Here is a 21,142-nt window from a genome sequence, read left to right as displayed (position 1 = left end):
ATTTTGCTAGAGCTGCTATTTGTGCTTGCATAGCCAGTATTGTCTCCTCGGAGTCAGATATTCTCTGCTCTGATTCTGCCAGTCTAGAGGCATGGGCATTTATCTGTTTTTGCATATTAGCTAATGATGTTTGTATGGCTGCCTCAATAGCCACTTTAACCTCTTTTGACAAGTGTGATGTCACTTCTTCAGCCAGTTTTTTATAGTCCACATTAAGCTTTTGTGTGTACTTGTCTTGGCCTGCAGGTGGTGCTGTTTTCTTAGTTCTCTTTGTCTGGACTGGGCCACCACCTCCATCCCCCAATAACTTGCAGGCTTGTGATGTTGGTGTAGTAGGCTGCTTTTTGTTTCCTTTGGAAGGGGTACTATGAATTCTTGCATTTGACTTCCTGTGAGTCTGAGTGGGATTAATCTCCCTGTGCTGTTTGTCAGTTTCATCCTCCAACACTGCTGTGTCTCTGAGCTGCCCTGCTTTGTCTGCATCCTCTCTCCCCTCTGCCTCCATATCCCCTTCATCCTCCCATTGCGATCCACTGTCATCAGTCCCCTGCATCCATCTCTCTCCTGCTGTGTCCTCCTGTGACTCCTAGCTCATATCTTCCTTATCTCCTGTCTCCTCGCTCATATCTCCCTTATCTCTCCCCTTCCAGCTCTGTGTTTGCTTTTCTGTGTCTCTCACCATGCGTTCAGGCTCCTCCCCCATCAGGCTCGGCGCCATTATCTTATCTTCTCCCCTGTCCATATCAAAGCTTCTCCAGGCTGCCTCACCGCTCCCAGCACTTCTCAGGAGGTACCGTTCCATAGCTGTCTGCTTTAGGTAACCTCCTGTGCTGCTCTCTGTTTGGTGGCTCGTCCGGGGGGTCTGTTTTTAGTCGGTTTCTGTGAGGGGTGGCAGGAGCTTCTCCTCTAAGCTTCCACCTCAGCCAGGACAGGAACCGGAAGTTGGAATGTGTTTTAATAAAAAATTATTCATCACTTGCCTCGTCCAGAATCCTACTAACCCCTCTGTGCGGTCATCAGTGATTGGAACGTTTGTTAATGGAAAATGAATATTCACTGCCTTTCCCCGCCCTTAGAAATGCCCACCCTCTCTGTCCGGTGTCATTGATTCAGTCAGACTGCTGTATTCTTGCCCACGGAGCGCATCGCAATCCTCAGACTGGCCGTTTGTTCTCCTCAACAACAGAATATGGGGTGTGAATATTTATTTGCCATTAACATGGGTTCCAATCAGTGATGCCGCCACAGAGGAGTGGTCCGTGGAAGGGCTGAATATTCATGTTATATTAACTAGCCGGCATTTGATTATAAACTTCCTGGGTTTGCAGCAACACAACGGGGTAATGTACACCAATAAAATTTACATATTCTGAAGGGGCTGTACAAGCCCTATTTCAGGATACTATTATAGTATGGTATGCAACTAGTGCCTATTTTTTGAGTAGGGCTTATATTATAAGCATACCCCAAAAAGGCAGAAAAAAACCTGCTAGGCCTTATGTTCAGAGAAGGTCTTATTTTCAGGGTAACACTGTACCTAATATCCATTTTAATAGGCTATTTTCAGGCATCCACAGGTGTAAAATTTAATTTACCGAAATATGAGGCGCTCTCAAAATACCCACATTTTTTAAATATTATTACATCCCTTTTTAGAGTGGGTTTGAATGGAAGTTTTGCATCTTCATTAAAAGGTTATTTCTAGAGATGAGCATATGTAATGAAAATCAAATTTCCCCCAAAAAAATTGATTTGTGGCAAATAAACTTTTTTTGAATTGCATAAATAAAAAAACCTCTAATTGCCTGGAAAATATGTGTAAAACACTAGGCGTTACCCTGTAATGAGAACAGTTTTTGTTCCTCTGTAATGTAAATGTGACGCCCTGGACTAGTCAGGTCGTCACAGAGTTCTGCACAATCTTTCTCTCCCTGTGCAGGGCTCAAACCCCCCATGGTTCTGGGTCCCCACCTTGCGGCACTGCCTCCACCAGCATCCAGAAATCCTAGTTACCACACCCAGTCAGGCACACCAGTGGACTGCTAAGCTGGAATAGGGCTGGCCACCTAGGGGTCAGGCAGGAAGGTGGGAGGTGACAAGTGAGTCGGCTCCAGGGGAGCAAAGTGACAAAAAGTGGTAGCCCTCGAGCTGTGAGGAACTTGGAGGAAGCTGGGAGTTGGAGCTCCCAGGGAAAAAGCAGATTAAGTTGCAGACGGTGGTCTGGACCAGGAGGAGTCAGAGACCCAGTCACGGGAGATTGGGACTGGGTGCTTGGCTAGTCTTGGAAGATAGCCAGCAGCCACAGTTCAATAGTCGGGCTGGGACCGAAGACACGTCGGGGTACATGGACCCCTGGTCGGGGAGACGTTTCAAGCAACCCGGCAATTAACCTGCGGAGGACAGGGTCTATATGGAATGTTCCCACAAAGCTCAGAGATCGGGGGGCACTAGCGCAATGAGGGGGATAGGGCTTTCCAAGCAAAGCAGCCCACTGAAATTCCAAGCGTGAGCTTCTGAGAGCAAGCTCCTCTGCTACTCTTGGCAGGGAGCAAGGCCCGGAAAGCTCCAAGCTGACGAGCCAACTGAACACCCTAAAATACGGTGCCAGGAGGCAGACCACAGACCACCAGGCAGTACTGCAGGGGACGGGACCCGGACGAGCTCCCCAAGAGGGTGGCAGCAGCACCAAGAGACTTGGTTTAGTATGTTGTCAGTGTCTGCTTTCTTGCGGAGGGAGTACCTTCTTAATCCCTGCAACCAGCGATCCTGGGCTTTCCTCCCACCCCCCCCCCCTGCACCCCATACCGTCATCCAGGGTCCCGGGGCTTTTCCCTACCTGTGAAGGGTAACATCATCTAGCTGCCCCACTCAATCACCCCGGGTACTCCCAACGGCAGCGGTGGTACTCCCTATTACCACACACCATGGGTGGTGTCACAAGCTACATAACTCCCCTCTAAATAGCCCCCCCCATCACGTTTCTGAGTGACCCAGAGCCCCCTGGTCCGGAAACCTTCGAGCCACGAGTAGAGACACCTGGATCCTAGTGGTTCGACCGCTGCTGGGGGTGTACACGTCCGAGACATAAACACAGCCTTTTTAACGTCCAAATTACTTCCATGGGGAAAATTCAACCCAGAGAGTCAGAATATTAAATTTGACCCCAAATTAGAAAGGTCAGTTTGTTATATCAAAAAAATGATGCATGAAATATAAATTTTTGATTAAAAAAAATGTATGCATTTTGTGTCCAAGCTTGGCAGGGCAGCTTTTTGATACAATAAATAATTGTAGCTAAGTATCTTTCAATTAGCCCAGGCACTCACAACTTTCAGAAAAGGTGATACAATCCAGGTGGTCTCGCAGTAATTGTGGTGAACTTGGACATATGGGAGTACAGTTTCATGTAAATGGATAATTGAAGGCATGTTTCTTTCTTGGGCACAATGAAAATTGACGATGCAATGGAGGTAGAAGAGGATGTGTATAGAAAGCAGTAGATGAGGATGATGATGGGGCTAATGACAAGGCAATACTTGTGGGTGCAGGCTGGTTATCAGAAAGTAGATCACAAGGAGGGGAAGGAGCACAGCTTGAGCCTTGCTCATCTTGCTGTTAGTTTGGTTTCTCCACATGAGTAGGCGATGCAGTTTCATGTGCTGATGGAGTGTTGTAGTTTCCAATGCGTGCCAATGTTGCACCCCCAGGTGGTCACACACAGAATATACCCCCCGCATAACACCTTCCCTCACAGGGTTACACCAAGCCAACAAAACCCGTCACCCCCCCCAACCCCAGGGTAGGACCGGCATACCAGTGGGCGGGACCAGGCGGAAGGACAACGCCCACCTAAGGGTCTAGAGAACCCGGGGGCGGGAAAAGAGTCAGTTGAGTTAAAGTTTGCAGATCGAAGTTGGAGTTGAAAGGAGTAGGCGTGAGAGAGGAGAAGGTCAAGTGCAAGTGAAGTCAGAGAGCAAGTGAAGTCAGAGAGCAAAGGCATCTGGGTTGGAGCCCCGGAAAACCAACCTGGAAAACCATGCACAGAGGGGATACCTGGACCCTGAAGCAGAGTACAGAACCACCAACTTTGTTAATTAACCAGTTGAGGACAGGATTACAGGTCCTGTCCCACCCAAAGTCCAAAAGCAGACCAGCAGCCCACCGAGGGGGATAGGGCATCCACCAGGGCCCCTTTTTAGATCCCGCGGGTCAGAGTCTGCGGGCAAGGCTCCCACCTGAAGTTTTGGGAGCAGACTCCCGAGTTCCATACCGAGAAGTCCAAAAGAGAACTAAAATAGTGCAGAGGAAAGTGACACAGACCATCACCCCGGGTGAGGGACCAGAATACACCCGGCCGCAGAGCTCTGGCCACTGGCACCTTGGTTTACCACGGACTTGTGTGATTTCTTTAATAGTGAGTACACCAACATCCCCCGGTCCGTCCGGGCGCGCCGGCCCCTGCGATCACCATCCTCAGCACAGAGACACTGGGCCCCGGGCATCCATCCCTACCCACGGAGGGTTAACAACAGCTAGCTGCCATCCGAATGCCACGGGTGCTCCCTAATAGCAGCGGTGGTACCCCATTTTACCCCACACCGTGGCGTCACGGACTGTATAAAATATCCACACATATCATTATCCCCCCTTTTATTTCGAAGTGTCCGTGAGACCCCCAGGTCGGGAGACCCCTCGAGCCACACTGCAGATCCGGATCCGAGCAGCCCGGCTGCTGACGTGGAGGCGGTATACCAGCATATACCTGGCGTATTTTCTAACAGCACAGCCTACACAATGCAATAGATTGGGAATTCGTTTCCATGTTGCTGGTTGACCAAACACAAGAAGCCCGCATGTACAACTCCCAATCTTAGTGACCATACCTTTCAGATGCTGTTCACCCTTCTTCAGCAACAGCATGTGTTGCATTATCTGCACCAAAGCTGCTCACAGGAAGAGCTGAATTGGCCCGAGAGGATATTTGAAACACATGCTGCCTGCGCTGTGTATCACCGATGAAAGTTACCTCCTCCTTCTGATGATCTCAACGCCTCATCAACTCTGAGTGGCTCTAATAGTTTTGTTCAACATTGATTTCTTATAATGGGCATTTTCATTGTTATCCATGATTCGACAAATGGGTGCCTCAGTGTGTGAGAAGATCAACAATACTGCCCCCCCTCCCCGATCTCCATTTCAAGGTTTGCCCTTGGCTTAGAGTGGTGTTACCATACACAGTGACCCTACCATTCAGCATTGCTGAGCCTGCAACACTGATTGCCAATAGCATCATGCTGTCCATCTGTTTCAGCACTATGTCTTCAGAGAACAAAGTTCATGTCAAAGGAAATCATTGGAAATTTTACTTAGCATAACATTAACTGTAATGATAGAGAAGCTGAACAGACTCTGACTCAAGCTGATGGTGGCGCTGTCAGAGGCTACATATTCCTGCTGTGATTTAGATGAGCAATGGGACATATACACCATTACACCCGCTGCTTCCTTCTCACTGTGTTTGCTAGAGTTTGGAAAAGAAGCCAATGTGACTTGCGTTTGGTGGTACTACTGCCGGCACAATTGCTGCCAACACTACAGGTGGTGTTAGAGCCCCTGCTAGCGAGGCAACCACCTTCTTATCCCTGATATTAGTGTTTTTTGTTTTCTATCACCCTGCACATTGGTTTCCCATGCCATGTCTCTGTCTAACTTACATGTTGGACAGAAGTATAACATTTAATTTGTTTCTAAACTTTAACAAACTTACTAATTTTGGGTTTATAATTCTCCCTTCCTTGATATGAAAAAAAAAAAAAAGTTCAACCATAAATAGAGGTTGCTACAGATGTACATACATAAAAAGTAAGCTCCAGTCCCCCATCCCTTCAACCACCATTTTTAATCGCTAGATTCTGGTCCCCATAGACTTTTTTTTCTTCTTTTTTTTTTTTTTTTTTTTTTTTTTTTTTTTTTTGCTATGGGGAATGGCATCCAGCCAGATAATCAGGACCAATTTCGGGCCGGTACCGGAATTATTATTACTAGTAGAAGGTGGCCCGATTCTAACATATCGGGTAGTCTAAAATGTGTATGTAGGTTAGCAGATTGAATAATAAGGTAATGAATGAACTGGATGGGTTAGGTTTAATTTAGTATTCTTATTGTTTATTGGTTTTAAAATGACAAACAGAAGGAACAGTTTTAATAGATGAGTCTAATGTTTAATGATGTCCATGGCTTCTAATGAAAGAAGGCCATGAACAGTGTAAAGTTAAGTAAAAATATGCTAATGCTGTGGTGTGGCCCAATGCTGGTATGTGTCCCCATTGTGGAGCAGCCACCATCCTGACATGTGCCCCCATCCTTCGTGGTAAGGGCGCTTTCACACTTGCGTTCAGCGCAATCCGTCACTATGGAAAATAGCGCAGTCCGTTAACGCACTGCGCTATTTTCCATAGACTTGTATTGACGACGCACTGTAACGCAAGGGTCTGCGTTGCATCCGCTGGATGACGCCAAATCGTTATTTTGACGCAGCGTCGGGCGGAGGGAACGCTACATGTAGGGTTTTTTGGGTCGTTAACGCACATTAACAGATTCCGTTGGAATCCGCCAAGGTGTCTAATGATCGTCTATGGTGGCGGATTCCGCCGCTATGCGCTAATCGGCGGAATCCACTGACTGAGTCCATCACGTTCAACTGTGCATGCTCAGCATGTCCAGCAGAACGATGTAAATCATTTAAAATCACTCCTGCTCTCTCTTCCCCCCCCCCCTCTCCCCCTCTCTCTCTTACTCACCGATCACGGGCGCGGCGCTGCACGGCTGTCACAAAGCTTCGGCGGCTTTTCCTCTTTTGAAAATGCTGGCCGCTCATTATTCAATCTCGTATTCCCTGCTTCCCCCACCCACCAGCGCCTATGACTGGTTGCAGTCCGACCCGCCCCCACGCTGAGAGACAGCTGTCTCACTGCAACCAATCACAGCCGCCAGTGGGCGGGTCTATCGTGCAGTAAAAAAAATAAACAAATAATTAAAAAAAACTACGTGCAGTCCCCCCCCCAATTTTGATACCAGCCAAGATAAAGCCACACGGCTGAAGGCTGGTATTCTCAGGAAGGGGAGCCCCACATTATGGGGAGCCCCCCAGCCTAACAATATCAGCCAGCAGCCACCCGAAATTGCCGTGTCCATTAGATGTGGCAATCCCGGGACTCTACCCGGCTCATCCTGAATTGCCCTGGTGCGGTGGAAATCGAGGTAATAAGCAGTTAATGGCAGCAGCCCATAGCTGCCGCTAAGTCCTAAGTTAATCATGGCAGGCGTCTCCCCGAGATACCTTCCATGATTTAACCTGTAAGTTAAAGAAAATAAACACATACACCCAGAAAAATCTTTTGTTTGGAATAAAAGACAAAAAAAAAAAACCCCTCTTTCACCCCTTTTATTAAACCCCAAATACCCCTCCAGGTCCAACGTAATCCACAGAGGTCCCACAATGCTTTCAGCTCTGCTACATGAAGCTAACAGGAGCGGCAGTAGAACACGACCGCTCTATCAGCTCCACGCAGCAACTGAAGTGAGCCGCGCGATCAGCTGTGCCCTCATTCAGGTGACCCGCGGACACAGCTCTCGGGTGGAGGACTGCAGCTGTGGCCGCGGGTCACCTGAGTAACTGCACAGCTGATCGCGCGGCTCACTGCGGTCACTCAGGGGATTTGCGGTTACCGCTCTCTCCTCCTTCCCGGCGAAACATTAAAAAAAAAAACAAAGAAAAAAAAGCGCAAAACGTTCTTTTACAGGAATCGGTTACTTTATTAGCTCACTATTTTTGCATCTCATCCGTCACATGCATCACACAACGCACTGTGACGAATGCCTCACAACGAAAGTGTGAAATCGGCCTAATGTGGGTGGAGTGCGGGGTGGGTGGAGCCGAGCGGGGCCATGGCGCTGAGGACATCAGTGTCGGGGACTGCATGGCTGGGGACAGAGGGGTGTGTGTGCGGGAGGGGCAGAGCCGAGCGGGGAAGTGTCGGGAGTCGTCCTGTCGGCACGTAGTTCGGCTTGTTCAGTTAGGCTCCCTGCACATGTAGCCAGGGTAAATATCCGGTAACTAAGCAAAGCGCTTTGCTTAGTAACCCGATGTGTACCCTGGTTACGTGTGCAGGGAGCCTTAGCTGAGCCGTTGGTCGTAGGCTCTTTAGCACACCCGCTGTGGCGACGGTTGTCACTGTAATGACGTAATTTTGGAGCAAGACAGACATAGATAGAGATAGATAGATAGAGAGATAGATAGAGATATATAATAATAATAATAATAATCTTTATTTCTATAGCGCCAACATATTCCGCAGCGCTTTACAATTCAGGAGGAACATATACATATCATATACATAAACATATATAAACAAGTAACAATTATAGAGGATACAATATTTAAAAGGAAAAATGGCAACCCTGCTTGTGAGAGCTTACAATCTACAATGAGATGGGGGGGAGGGGCAAGGTACAAGTGTTTATTTAAAATGACAATCCGGCCATATATATAGATAGATAGATAGATATAAATATTTTTTTATTTATTTTTTAAACCCAGTTAGACCCGCTGGTCCCAGTTATCTGCAAGTCCGCCCATCACTATTAGACACTATCCTTGCACAATAAGTGATTGTTCCATATGGCTATATAGTGGCCCAAACATGAAACAAGATGGCTTCCACAGGTTCAACATTTGCCATCTTGCTAAATACCAACAGCAGCTTCCAGTAGTAAATAGTGGAAAATGCAGCACAATTTATCAAGGTGAATAATAGTTGCCACTAGTGGTCAATTTTTAGAAGACCAACAGAGTCCTACTACGTTAGCCCCATTCCCCTGATGCACTGCTCTTGTGTGTGGCCTAAGGCTCTGATGTCATTGCGCCATCAGCTCCCTCTTCCACCATTGTATCCAACTGTATCTGCGTCCTGAGGATTCAGATACCATTAAAATGAAGATGCAGGAGGGGGATCCAACTCACTGGGCCCATAGTGGCCTCATGATTTGAAGTTATCAGCTGTCTCTAAAAAAGCCTTGCCTAAATGTATGGTAACTGCATGTTATGCCTACCGTGTTGACTTGGATTGATAGGTCTGGTTATTATACCAATCCAGTGTCAGAAATAAAGCTGCTAGGCTTAATTTTGTTTTTGTATTAAAATTGTGCGTTGTACTAAAGTTGCATCTGCGGTAAGGTTTCTTATGTTGGACTCATGACCATGATATGCTTGTGTAATCCACAATTTATTTCATACCTGGGTAATTCAGAGTATTGTATTTTATAAAACATGGTTATTTTGATTAAAACTATTTTAAAACAAAACCCTATAATAAATAGTAGAAAAAGGTTGACAGAAAGCTAACAGTGTGGGATCATTATTATTCAGCAGGGTAGGCATCGTGATGGCACAGTGAGCCCAAGCTCATATATTAGGAGGGGGAAAACAGTGGTTTATATACAAATAATTGTGTGTCGCAGCGACTCATTGATTAAACAAGTTTAAATTGGTTTAATATAATTGTAATGTATAAACAATTAAAATCACAGCATTATCACAAACCCTCAAACCTAAGTGTAAATATGTTTTCTCAGTAATTAGGTTTTTTATTTCCGTTAATATTTTGTCTTGGAAAAGATATCGGTGGTAAAATGACAGGGTCTTCCTGTAGTGTTCTCCTGGGCAGGCAGTTAGTTTATTATATATGTTGCAATTATTGTTTGTTAATGGCCTTCCAGGTGCAGGCATTATTATAAGTATTGCTGGCTGTTATGTGCCCTCAGGAGTATAACAAGCCATACAAAGTGTGCGCTCATTCATTTTATAACGTAATAAACTGCATGGCAGAACAATAGGCATTGAATAAAATCGCCAAGAATTCAGAAATTGAAATACCATAAAACATGTAATGAGATTTACTTTGAGACGGTAGGGAGGAACAATATGAAATACTGTGCACACGTTTTAGGCAGGGGTGGAAAAAGTGCTGCAAAGTAAGGATAATTTTAAAATATTGAATATACAAATGGAAATCTAAATCAAATATTGATGTGACCCTTTTGCCTTCCAAATGGCATAACGGCAGTAATTCTTCTAGGTATACTTGTTACCAGTTTTTGAAAAACTGGTTGTTCCAAACATCTTGGAAAGCTAACCACAGATCTTGGAGATGTAATCTTCTGCAAAACATTCTGTCTCTTAATGTAATCCCAAACATATTTGATAATGTTGAGATCAGATCTCTGTGTGAGGGCCAATCACTTCCTGGATTCCTTGTTCTTCTTTACGCTGTAGATTATTTTAATGATATTGGTTGTATGTTTGGGGTCATTGACATGCTACAGAATAAATTTGGAGCCAATCATAAGACTAAAAAGAACAGCAAGTGCTCTTGCCTGATGAGTCAAAATTTTTAATTATTTGGAAGTCACAGTAGGCAATTTTGTTTACCACAAGGCTTGAGAATGACACGATCATCAACTGGCAGAGGCAACAGTGAAGCATGGTGGTGGTTCCTTGCAGATTTGTGGATGCATTTCAGCAAGTGGAGTTTATAATTTGGTCAAGATTAATTGTACACTCAATGCTGGAAAAATGCAGGCAGATACTTGGAATAAACAACGTTTCTGCCAAGTTCCTTTAAAAGCTGTACAGGTTGACATATAAGAATTGATGCTGTTTGAAAGATGGACAGCAGTCACACCGAATGTTTGTTTATTTTAGATTCTTCTTTTGTTCATTTTGTTTGCATTTTAATTGACAAAAATAAACTTTAAAGGACTTGTCCACTACTTGGACAACTCCATATTATTACCCATGTTTGTCCCATTATAATAAAAAAAAAAGTTATACCAACCTCTTGTGCCGGCGCAGATATGGTGTAAGCGATTGCGTTCACGTGACTCCCGTCAGGTTGTTACTTCACACAAGCCCCCCAATCAGTGCTGGCTCCCCTCTCCCCGATTTCAAATGTATGCGTAATGCACCGCTAACTTCCTGTTAATTATAAGCCCGAAGGCGGGGAGAGGTAAGCTGGCAGTGGCTAGGCAAAGGGCTTGTGAGAAGTAAACAACCTCACATGAGCCACGAAGAGGAGCGCCGATACTGCTGGCACGCCACCGGCACCTGAGGCAAGTATAAGCTTTTCTATTAGCGTTCGTTTTATAATGGTCTAAATAGGCTAAATAGCAACCGATGAACGAGCAATGCTCAATTGTCGATTGGACATTTTTTATTTTTATTTTTTTTGTTTGCCCAAAAGATCATTGCTGCACTACAACCCCTGGCAAAAATTATGGACTCACCTGGTTCTGAAGATGTTAATTCGGTTGTTTTACTTTTGTTTTAAAAAAAAAAAAAAAAAAAAAAGCAGATCACAGACATGGCACCAAACTAAAGCCATTTCAAATGACAACTTTCTGGCTTTAAGAAACACTGAAAAAAAATAATGAAAGCATAATGTCCTAGCCAGTAACTGTTAATTTTCCAGACCAAACAGGTCGAAGAATTATGGAAGCACTCAATTATGAGGAAAAAATTATGGAATCACCCTGTAAATTTTCATTCCCAAAACTAATATATGTATCAAATAAGATCTGCTTGTTAGTCTGCATCTAAAAAGGAGTGATCACACCTTGGAGAGCTGTTGCACCAAGTGGACCGACATGAATCATGGCTCCAACATGAGAGATGTTAATTGAAACAAAGGAGAGGATTATCAAACTCTTAAAAGAGGGTATCATCACGCAATGTTGGTTGTTCAGTCAGCTGTATCTAAAATCTGGACCAAATACAAACCACATGGGAAGGTTGTTAAAGGCAAACATACTGGTAGACCAAGGAAGACATCAAAGCGTCAAGACAGGAAACTTAAAGCAATATGTCTCCAAAACAGGAAATACACAACAAAACAATTGAGGAACGAATGGGAGGAAACTGGAGTCAATGTCTGTGACCGAAGTGTAAGGACCACCTAAAGGAAATGGGATTTACATACAGAAAAGCTAAACAATATAAAGATGACTGCCTGAAGAGAACATGTAAATTTCCACAGTCATTGATGATATGGGGCTGCATGTCAGGTAAGGGCACTGGGGAGATGGCTGTCATTACATCTTCAATAAATGTCCAAGTTTACATTGAACATTTGGACATTTTTCATATTTCATCAATTGAAAGGATGTTTGGGGATGATGAAATCACTTATCCAGATAATGCTTCCTGCCATAGAGCACAAACTGTAAAAACATTCCTTGAAAGAAGACACATAAGGTCAATGACATAGCCTGCAAATAGTCCGGATCTCAATCCAATTGAAAATCTTTGGTGGATGTTGAAGAAAATGGTCCATGACAAAGCTCCAACCTGCAAAGCTGATCTGGCAACAGCAATCGGAGAAAGTGGGAGCCAGATTGATGAAGAATACTGTTTCACTCATTAAGTCCATGCCTAAGAGACTGCAAGGTGTTATAAAAACCAGAGGTGGTGCAACAAAATACTAGTGATGTATTGGAGTGTTCTTTTTGTTTGTTTTTCATGATTCCATAATTTTTCCCCGTTTTGGTCTTGAAAAGTAACCATTACTGGCTAGCACATTGTTTTCACGATTTTTTTATTTATTTATTTATTTAGGGTTTCTTAAAGCCAGAAAGTTGACATTTGAAATGACTTTAGTTTTGTGCCAGTCTGTAATCTGTTGGGTTTTGGGGTTTGTTGTTTAGTTTTGTTTAAAAAAAAAAAAAAAAAAAAAAAAAGTGAATGAACATCCTCAGTCAGGTGATTCCATAATTTTTGCCAGGGGTTGTATGCTTAGTACCGTACACGTATTGATGTTGGTTTTAACGATAAATTTATGTACTTACTGTAGTTCTGGTGCTGCATTTCTTTACTGATTTGTGGTTCTAATGTCTCACTCATGTACTCACTCTAGTTTTGATCTTCTACACAGCCATCCATAATGTGCTTCATGGCTATGTTAAACTAAGTTTTCCGCATTTTTAGGAGAATCTGTTGAGTTTCTACTCCAAAAATTCCATTTAAGCCTGTGTTAACATTGATTTTTGGGGACAGAAACTCTCCAAAGACTATTCAAATACTTAACTTGGGTACGGTGATATATGGTGTAATGTATTGATGGTGGTTCTGGTGATGTATTCATACAAGTACCCCTTTTACATTTTTTTTTTTTTTTTGTAGCCTTGGGATTTGTTCACCCCTGTTTAGACATTTTTTCAGTATATAAAAAGGTCAAAATGAGTTTTCCACCATTTTTTTAAGGCACTTTACATCATTCCTCAAATCGCTATTGTTTTACATAAATCACAAGGCATCGAGGCATAAGAAATAAAGTGTATTGCTTTGGGAACTATTTAGTCATTTTTGTACAGTGGCATAATATGGAGACTGCACTATACGGTTCTGTTCACATTTCCAGTCGATATCGATTTGTAATGGATCCAGTTTTGTATCTTTTTTTAAAGTTTGGTCTCGCATTTTGCATGTTTGTTTTGTTGGTAATGGCTCTTTTTTACTAGAAGTGTCTGTAAGTCCTCTAGTTTTGTCCCTGTGCTAAATTTGTTGACTGTTTTTGATGTAGTGCTCTAGGTAAGGCCTAAGACATATGGCATGAAAATCAGAGCAAGTGGAATGCGATTAAAAGATCGCATTCCACTCGGACCAATATTAGCCTATGTACCAGCACCCATGAGCGATTTATTTTCTCAGCCCTAATGGGACCGAGAAAATAGTCGCAGCATTCTGCGGGTGCAATGCAGTCCTTGTTTCTCTCGCACCCATTCAAGTCTATGGGGCAAGAGAAAAATCGCACTGTACTCGCAGTACACCGGTGTACCACGAGTGCAGGGCGAGAATGGCAATAGCTGGCAACGGAGGAGAGAGGGAGATAAAAGCCTCCTCTCGTCAGAGCCGGCCCACCCCTTCTCAATGCCGGCCCGCCCCCCGCAGCTGTGGTCCAATCGCATGATCGGACCTCAGTTGCAGTGACACTCGCATGACACTCGACTCCTGCTATGCTACCAGCGTGAGCTGAGTTTCATGTAAGGATCGCATTAATCCCCGTGTGGCCCAGGCCTAATTGTCATAGTAGCAGATTAATTGTTAAACACTGGGGAAAATTGTCACTGAAAAAGTCTTCGGTATACAGTTAGGTCCAGAAATATTTGGACAGTGACACAATTTTCGCAAGTTGGGCTCTGCATGCCACCACATTGGCTTTGAAATGAAACCTCTACAACAGAATTCAAGTGCAGATTGTAACGTTTAATTTGAAGGTTTGAACAAAAATATCTGATAGAAATTGTAGGAATTGTACACATTTCTTTACAAACACTCCACATTTTAGGAGGTCAAAAGTAATTGGACAAATAAACCAAACCCAAACAAAATATTTTTATTTTCAATATTTTGTTGCGAATCCTTTGGAGGCAATCACTGCCTTAAGTCTGGAACCCATGGACATCACCAAACGCTGGGTTTCCTCCTTCTTAATGCTTTGCCAGGCCTTTACAGCCGCAGCCTTCAGGTCTTGCTTGTTTGTGGGTCTTTCCGTCTTAAGTCTGGATTTGAGCAAGTGAAATGCATGCTCAATTGGGTTAAGATCTGGTGATTGACTTGGCCATTGCAGAATGTTCCACTTTTTTGCACTCATGAACTCCTGGGTAGCTTTAGCTGTATGCTTGGGGTCATTGTCCATCTGTACTATGAAGCGCCGTCCGATCAACTTTGCGGCATTTGGCTGAATCTGGGCTGAAAGTATATCCCAGTACACTTCATAATTCATCCGGCTACTCTTGTCTGCTGTTATGTCATCAATAAACACAAGTGACCCAGTGCCATTGAAAGCCATGCATGCCCATGGCATCACGTTGCCTCCACCATGTTTTACAGAGGATGTGGTGTGCCTTGGATCATGTGCCGTTCCCTTTCTTCTCCAAACTTTTTTCTTCCCATCATTCTGGTACAGGTTGATCTTTGTCTCATCTGTCCATAGAATACTTTTCCAGAACTGAGCTGGCTTCATGAGGTGTTTTTCAGCAAATTTAACTCTGGCCTGTCTATTTTTGGAATTGATGAATGGTTTGCATCTAGATGTGAACCCTTTGTATTTACTTTCATGGAGTCTTCTCTTTACTGTTGACTTAGAGACAGATACACCTACTTCACTGAGCGTGTTCTGGACTTCAGTTGATGTTGTGAATGGGTTCTTCTTCACCAAAGAAAGTATGCGGCGATCATCCACCACTGTTGTCATCCGTGGACGCCCAGGCCTTTTTGAGTTCCCAAGCTCACCAGTCAATTCCTTTTTTCTCAGAATGTACCCGACTGTTGATTTTGCTACTCCAAGCATGTCTGCCATCTCTCTGATGGATTTTTTCTTTTTTTTTCAGCCTCAGTATGTTCTGCTTCACCTCAATTGAGAGTTCCTTAGACCGCATGTTGTCTGGTCACAGCAACAGCTTCCAAATGCAAAACCACACACTTGTAATCAACCCCAGACCTTTTAACTATTTCATTGATTACAGGTTAACGAGGGAGACGCCTTCAGAGTTAATTGCAGCCCTTAGATTTCCTTGTCCAATTTCTTTTGGTCCCTTTAAAAAGAGGAGGCTATGCATTACAGAGCTATGATTCCTAAACCCTTTCTCCGATTTGGATGTGAAAACTCTCATATTGCAGCTGGGAGTGTGCACTTTCAGCCCATATTATATATATAATTGTATTTCTGAACATGTTTTTGTAAACAGCTAAAATAACAAAACTTGTGTCACTGTCCAAATATTTCTGGACCTAACTGTATCTGTGTACGGCAAACTTCAACTTTACTGACCAGTGTTGGGCAGCTGCTGCCAAGGCTAATAAAATAATGGGATGCATTAAAAGAGGCACAGACGCAACATACGAACATAGTTTTACCCTTTACAAATCGCTAGTGCAACCACCTTAGAATACTGTGTACAATTTTTGTCTCTGATATATAAGAAGTACAAAGCTGAACCAGAGAGGGTGCAGAGAAAAGCATCCAAGGTTATTAAAGGACTGGGTGGAATGCAGTACCAACACAGGTTATTAAATTGGGGTTATACAGTTTTGGAAAAATGAAGGCTTAGGGGCAATTCTGTTACGTAGGTTGAAAAAAGGACCTTAGCTCAATCTAGTTCAACCTTCCACCACTAATTTATACATTTTGTCACTATATCATTTATAACCGACAATGTTGTGTGTACTGAGGAAATTATCCAGCCCTTTTTTAAAAGTTGTTATAGTGTCAGCCAATACTACATCTTGTGTGTCACGCTAAGAGTGTGGCGAGTGCGTTCAGACCAACCAAGGTCTGACACACAATGAAAAACACCAGAAAAAAACCCCCACAGAAAAAAACTCCACAGACAAGTGGGAACACATGGGACACAATAACAGCGGGCCCTGGCACTAGTGAGAGGGTAGATGGACAACTCCTAACCTCACCTGACCTGTCCCTATTTTCCTAGCCAGTCCCTAACCAGTCTCTGCAACTGTCGCCAAGCAGCACCCTGGGTCCCTGAGAAACCCTATAGAGGCCCTGACTAGTGAAAGGTGGGTGACGTTCACTAAACCCACCACTGCACTAAAGAGACAAGAGGGCAGGAGAGACAAACAGGGAATAAAGAACCAAAATGTAGAGTATACGACTCCAGGAAAATCCATAGCAGCCCCTTCCACCAAGGCAGCTTTCGTACAAATGGTTTGTAGAGTCAGCAAAGCTTGCTTGGAGACCTGGCTATTTTAAGCACGAGGGTGTGTGACTACAAAACAGGTGCAGTTGACCTTACCTGCAACAGAGACTGCTGGAGACCTGCCATCAGAAAACTGACATTAACCATTTAGGTACTGAAGGAAACTAAACCACATTTGTGTGGATAACCTGGTAGAGATGAGAGGCTGTCACTAGTCTCCAAAAACAGGGAGACAACCGGGACATTGTGGTAGGGCATTCCACAATCTGACTACTCTAACTGTAAAGAACCCTTTCTTACGTAGTTGCCGGAATCGCCTTTCTTTCACTTGTAGTGAGTGTCCCTTGGTCCTTTAGTGTAGTTTTTGGAAGGAATAAGTCAAGTCCTTTGTATTGACCATACATATATTTATACATATAAATGAGCTCTCCTCTGAGATGTCTTTTTTGTAAGCTAAACAAATCTTACTTTTTCAACCTCTCATCATATAGGAGGCCTTCCATTCCTTGTAATAATCTGGTTGCCCACCTTTGAACTGACTCTAACTTCTGAATATTCTTTTTAAAATGCAGAGCCCAAAACTAATCCCATATTCCAGATGTGGCCTTACAAATGATCTATAGAGAGGTAATGATACGTTGGGATCACGGGATTTTTGTTTTTTTATACACCCTAAAATTTAGTTTGCTTTTGCAGCTGCTGCTTGATATTCAGTGCTGCTGCTCAGCTTACTTGTAATCAGAATATCCAAGTCCTTCTGTTCTATAATCCCGAGTTTGCTTCCATTTTATGTATATGCAGCAATAGGATTATTCTGTCCTAGGTGCATTACTCTACATTCATCAACGTTAAATCTCATTTGCCAAGTGTCTGCCCATTCCGACATCTTATCCAGATCATTTTGTAATATTATACTCTCAAGGTCGGTATTTAATATCCTACATAGTTTAGTGTCATCAGCAAAAACTGACACTTTACTATCAATCCCATCCACAAGGTCATTAATAAAGATTTAAAAGAATCTGCCCTAGCACAGATCCCTGCGGCACCTCACTGCTGACTATAGCCCAATTATATTACAACGTACAATATATGAAGTGATAGTACAGAGCGCTCTCTAATCTAATCATAATCATAGACAGATTCTTTACTGTAAGAGCAGTGAGACTATAGGCCCAGTCAAACACAACGACTTATCAGGTTGTATCGCTGTCGGGATCACTGGTAAGGATCGCTGGGAGGTCACTGGTGAGATGTCATACAGTCAGACCTTACCAACGACGCAGTAACGATCAGCGACCTGTATAACTATCTTGGCGGATCGTTATATATGTATAACGACCCTGTTAGGAGGTGGTTGGTAGGCGTAAAACAGCGATGCGTCCTACCCAGCAGGACATCGCCTTTGAAGAAAATGGTCCGGACCATTCGGCAACGACTAGTGATCTCACAGCAGGGGCCTGATCGCTGTTAGGTGTAACTGTGACGGGGGTGTACAAGAGAGCAAAGGATGGACGAGGCCGAGGAACGATCCAACAGGTTTTTTTAACAGGAATACAGGAACAGCACACGATTAGTCCACATAAAACAGATTCGGGGGCCCTTCCCGACAATCCTCGGACCGGATAACAAAGCAATCGTCCTTACAGTAGTCCAAAGAGTTCCACACGATCCCACGGGCCGCCACACAGGCCTAGCTCCGTCCGTGTCCACAGCCACCCAGGCTGGGGCTCCTGCTCTCTTCAAGTTTCAGCTCACTCTGAAGTTACAAAAAGGGAAATGCATTGTCTGTGCTGCTTGACCAGCCCACCATGTTTGTTCAGGGGGTAGGGGTCACACATCCTATCATCAATGGTTTGGTCCATCACAGGGCTCCAATATGTCTGCCAGCCACAGTAGATGAAGGGATCCCCTGCTGTAAAGAACAATGACTATTCCTTCACTGGCCAATGCAATTACAGATTAGATACACAACTCTGGAAAGAAGAGGACAGGCTATTTACATAATCACATTAGATGCCAAGACTACAATTGTATGAGAGAGACACATTGAGACCAGTAGCTCCCCCAAGAAAATACATGAATTACAACTAATACAACCAGGGAAATATACATATCATGACATAGTATCACAGCATATACAGCGAGAGGGTAAATTACATCTTCACAATCCCTCCCCCTCCCAACTTGTGTACGTACTAGGGACCTCTACAGGTCACTGGTTAAGTACACACAGGCAGAGCGTTACTTACATGTGGCTTCATGCAGCCACGAATTGGCATCGTAGCTCTCCCACATCATTGCCCAGGAGAACAGCTGCAGGCAGACCACCCATCACCCCAACCACACATCGCCTGACCCCAAAAGTTCAGATCCACAGTGGCTGTGGGAATAGTCCTCCATTGTCCACCAGCCAGTTCAATAACAATCCCAGGTCCTCTATGGATTGCCTCAGGCCGAACCACTCGGGGATCAGCCAGTGTGAGGAAAGCACCCGAGTCACAAAATCCAACAAGTCTCTGTCCATCCAGCACAACCTCCTGCAAGTGCTTACCTCGATGAGCAGAAGTCGTCATAACTGCGGGTCGCACCCCGTAAACTCCTGGTGGTGCAACATGGGGGGCTGAGTCACTAGGCCAGTCCTCACATAACGGTGCCACATCTTCCTCCATGGCACTGGGCTGTAAATAATTAACAATCCGATTGGGTGCAGGATCAGTCCTCATTTGAACAGCTGGGCAGGAGACTTGCCGATGCCCTGGCTGTCCACATTGATAGCATCTGAGCTGGGTCTCCCTCCATCCAAGGCGTCCTCTTGGGTAAGGGGTAGGGGAACTTGGAGGCCGGCTCCCACCTGAAGGTGCTGTAGGGGTTTGAGGATGATTCCTCCATGGCCTGGCTGGGCATGAGGCCTGCAAATGCCCGGGATGCCTACAAACATAACACCTGCGCTCTGTTACTTCCTCTCCCCGGCGTATTCCAGAAAGTGCAGTAGAAGCAACTGGAGGCACATTAACACGGGTATCAACATGTGGTGGCTTAGAGGAACGGGGAACAATGGGGACAGAATAACTGGGGGCATCCGGTGTTGTGGAGCTGTTAGGCGTCTCTCCATCCTCCAACAGAACCCTCCACTGAGGCTTGATGGTGAGAGCCTCATCAGCGAGAGCAGCAGCTTCCTCCACTGTCGCTGGTTTTCTCTCACGCACCCATTCCCGGATCTCAGCGGGGCACTGGGCAAAGAATTGTTCTTTTAGGATGACCTGCAGGAAGGTCTCCCAAGATAAGGCCTCCTCTGCCTCCAGCCAGTGATTACATATTTGTTTGAGTCTATGAGCATATATCTTAAAAGACACTTCCCCCATCACAGGCTAAAGCACGGAACTGAGTCCTGTAAGTGTCTGGGGTCACAGCATAATGTTCTAGAATAGTCTGTTTAATATCCGCATACTCACAGTTCCACCGAGGGTCCATAGCTCTATAGGCTTCAGCAGCTCCCCCCTCTAGGAGCCCAACCAGATGCCGGACACGCTCCCTGTCCGGGACTTCCATTAATCGACACTGATGCTCAAAGTCCTGGAAGAAGCCCTTAATGTCGCCTGCAGCCTCATTAAACGGCTTAAAGTCTTTGCGGGACACCCTGGGAAGTTCCCTCATGATGGGTGCTGGGGTTACAGTCTGTCTGGAACCTCTCGCGGCTTCCAAAGCGAGCTCCTTATCCAGCAGTGCCATCTCCTCCATCCTGCGCTCCTTCTCTTTAGCTCCACGCATGGCCTCCCTCTTATCTTCTATGGTGGCCTCATCTCCAAGCAGTGCCATCTCCTCCTTGTACCACACAACCCATTGACTTTTTTGGGTATTCACCTCCGGCTGCCGTCTTTCTTCCGTTTGCTGTGAGGATCCTTCCTCCACGTCATTTTGCGAACAGGCTCCTTCTAGCGCCTCAATCAGCTGCTCCTTGGAGAGTCCTTTGAAACGAACTCCTACTTCACGGGCCTTTGATTGCAGGCTCCCCAAAGTCCAGGTCTTGTACTCTGCAGTGCTGGTTCCTGATGTTGAGCCATTGTCCTCCATTCCTTCTGCTCTGATCCCAGCGCTGCCAACCAGTTTGTGACGGGGGTGTACAAGAGAGCAAAGGATGGACGAGGCCGAGGAACGATCCAACAGGTTTTTTTAACAGGAATACAGGAACAGCACACGATTAGTCCACATAAAACAGATTCGGGGGCCCTTCCCGACAATCCTCGGACCGGATAACAAAGCAATCGTCCTTACAGTAGTCCAAAGAGTTCCACACAATCCCACGGGCCGCCACACAGGCCTAGCTCCGTCCGTGTCCACAGCCACCCAGGCTGGGGCTCCTGCTCTCTTC

At 44.8% G+C, this 21,142-nt stretch overlaps 1 protein-coding gene across 3 annotated transcripts in view; it reads left to right on the top strand.

Moving 5' to 3' along the window:
* CMTM8 (CKLF like MARVEL transmembrane domain containing 8) overlaps positions 1–21,142 on the top strand; it is a 168,776-nt gene that overhangs the window by 109,185 nt on the left and 38,449 nt on the right. The window lies entirely within an intron of this gene.

This window comes from Anomaloglossus baeobatrachus, chromosome 6, assembly GCF_048569485.1.
Source record: "Anomaloglossus baeobatrachus isolate aAnoBae1 chromosome 6, aAnoBae1.hap1, whole genome shotgun sequence".
NCBI classification, from domain to species: Eukaryota; Metazoa; Chordata; class Amphibia; order Anura; family Aromobatidae; genus Anomaloglossus; species Anomaloglossus baeobatrachus.
This window is presented reverse-complemented; position numbering and strand designations above follow the sequence as displayed.